This window comes from Drosophila gunungcola, unplaced genomic scaffold (genome assembly GCF_025200985.1).
Source record: "Drosophila gunungcola strain Sukarami unplaced genomic scaffold, Dgunungcola_SK_2 000112F, whole genome shotgun sequence".
NCBI lineage: Eukaryota > Metazoa > Arthropoda > Insecta > Diptera > Drosophilidae > Drosophila > Drosophila gunungcola.
This window is the reverse complement of record NW_026453273.1, coordinates 208,446-211,690: the sequence shown is the minus strand read 5'-3', so window position 1 is coordinate 211,690 and position 3,245 is coordinate 208,446.

Here is a 3,245-nt window from a genome sequence, read left to right as displayed (position 1 = left end):
ATACCAGCCTGACAAACCTAAACGACTACGCCTCGTTTTATATTGACATAATGGCCTGTTTGGCACTGTAAAAGACGTATATTGCCGAGATTTTTCGTCGAGGGGTATCTGCTAAAACGCATATTTCATGTCTAAGCCAAGAATGATATTTGGGGAAACTGGGAGCATTTGTCCAGATTTCAAGTGACTATGTATATGTTCCATTTGCTCCTTTAGACGTCGTGGTGATATTAGCATTGGGCTAATTGTATAATGACGAATATCGTTAATACATTTAATATTTCTGCTTGTACCCGTTGAAGATTTGATGCCAGAATAGGAAGTTGAGTTGACAGTGTTATATACCATAAGAGTTTATTAAATACACTCTAGGTACTTTCTGGTCGGAGATATAGTTTTCAATCAATTTTAATAGTTTTGAGTTGAAAATCTCATCTCTTTTTATGACATTAATTGTCATACTAAATTCAATAGGTGTTTTTGAGAAAAATTAACAAGTTCTATACTTTTGTTTTGTCTTGGCCATTTCGTTGAGTCTAATACGCAAAACAGACTACTTGCTATATTTCCAACGATATCCAATGGTGCTCTTTGCTATTGCGATTTCGCTAGTAGGATATCTTCAGCCTCCAGATCTTCTTATAAGGTTTGAAGTGATGGTACACACTTGTACACCCTTCTTGTTGTGGAAATAGTGTACATAAATGACCAATTTTGCTAAATCCCATTCAAAATGTGTTCATATCATTCCAATACGGCCTTAGATTGTAATAATCTATTATAGACCAATCCGTTGTGGCAATTTGACCATTTCCAACCTTTTCATAGAAGATTCCACTCCTTGAAACGAATTTTTATGCATTGATTGACTGTGCAATATTTAATGGTAACAAAAGAAGCATTACTAGCAATGTCATTACCATTGACAACAGTCCTGAAGATTTTTTCTTTTTTGGTGTGTTCTCTTCAACAATACTATCCTCAGGGTTTTCAAATACCGGTTCTTCCTCTACGAGTAATGGAGCTATGTGCTGAATGTCCTTCTTGAAGAATCCTTATGCGGTTTTGACTTCCACTACTATGACGCAATTGTATTTTCCGTGGAATACCTTGACAATTTGTCCCATTGGCCATTGCAGTGCTGGTGTGTTATCTTCTTTTATTAACTCCAGCTCTTTTTCTTAATTTTAGCTGATGGTCGTCTCCACTTTTGCATTTGCTGCAGTTGTTGTAGATAATCAGTTGATAAGTTGATACAGCTTGCCATCGTTGTCCCAATTTCTGTGGTTGCTGAGAAGCTTCGCTGTCAGCCTGGCCGGAGAGTAGTTCTCCAATAATAAATGACGTGGAGTGATTGCTATCAAATCATTTGGATCAGTTGACATGGGAACCAAAGGTCGAGAGTTTAAAATTGCTTCAATCTCGACTATAAAAGTTTCCAACTCCTCTTAAGTTAGCTGTGATGACATTTTTTTAACAGCAAATGCTTAGCCGATTTTACAGCAGGTTCCCACAATCATCCAAAATGCGGTGCTCTTGGTGGAACAAACTTAAAATTGATTCCTTTGTCAATACAACTTTCCACAATGCATTGTTTTGCTTTTCGGAAAATATGGCTTCTTCCAGCTCCTGAAGTTTATTTCTTACTCCAACAAAATTAGTCGCATTGTCATAATGCAAAGTTTGACATTTTCTTCGTCAAATTATAAAACGACGAAGCGCTGCAAAAAATGCCTTTGTAGTAAGATCATTCCAGATGGACTGCTTTAGTTGCAAAGCAGCAAAATATTGCAAGATATGCAGTTTGTGGTTTCTTACCACGAATTTTATAGTGAATCTTAAATGGTCCACAATAATCAACGCCAGAGTTTAAAAAAGGGTCGTGCTTGCGTTACTCTTTCCATTATCTGTTCCAATAATTTTGGCTTGGCTCTCGTACACTTTACGCAGTTGAGAACAACAATATCTCTTGCGTAAAATGGCCACCAGAGCCTGGACACCACAATGCAATTTGTCCTCATGCATTTTTTTCAAAAATTAACTTGACGATTTGGTCGCTATATGGAAGTAATATTGGGTGCTTGGCATCAAATGACAAGTAAACTGCATCCAATCTACCTCCACCTTTGATGAGATTATCTTGGTCTAAAACTGTGTGAATGCTGCTTCTTTCGACTTCACGACAGTTCTTCAAGCTCCTATATTCCGTATTGAAATGCCCTTCCTGGATAATGCGTAGTATTTTTTTTTCTAGCTCGTTCCATCCCTTCTGGACTGGATGTTGCGATACGATACGATTTTGCAGCAATGAATGGTGCTGGCCACTTTGAAGATGGTCCATATAAAAATAGTGGGCCAAAAAACCAAAGGCTGTAACTGGCAAATTTAAAACCACATATTCCTTTTTTAAGCCACATCCGCAGCCTTCTGTTCTAATGGAATATGGCTCCATTCCTTTTGAAGAGACGTTTCTTGAATTGTCGTAATCCTAGTAGCCACAAATTATCCTTTATTGTAGTGGGGCTATTTATGATAGCATGATAGCACTATTTACGAATCTGCCCAGTAGTATGTAGGAATTGCTTGCATTGACAACTGTTCCCTTACATTGTATGTTAATTGTGCGCCTAGCACTGCTGTTTCAATTCCAGTCGGGGAAGCGTAATTGTATTTATTGGAGCCAAACGCGATTTCGCGCACGGCAATTGTACAGTCACCCTTTTGCCTTTGTGAACTTCTCGAGTATAACCGGCTACTACATACGCATTTTCTGAAGCATCAAAAAGGGTGTGGATCTCCTTTTAAATCGGTATTTTTCCTTCAAAGACCTGACGTGAAATTTGAATGTCTCTAAACTTTCACGGAATTGGATCCATTGCCTTTGTAGATGATCAGGCTATTCCTCGTTGTAATACAATTTCTCCTTTGTAAGACTCTGCATGAATATCTTTGCTTTAATGACGATAAGGTTCAAATATTTTGAATATTTCTAAGACATCTTTGTTTAACCCCTGTAGAAGTTGGTTTGCTGTTTGCGCACCATTTTCTCAATTTAAATCCTGAACTTACAAATATTTTGTCAAGCTCAGTTCGGATGATATCTGATCCAGTAATGCAGTCATCCACATAAAAATCATTTTAAGAGCAGACGATCCCAGGGGATACTGCTGCAACTGATTTGTTGCTTAGTATTTTAACATTTTGTACTGTTGGGCCTTTGTGCAATAAATCATTTAACGACTTGC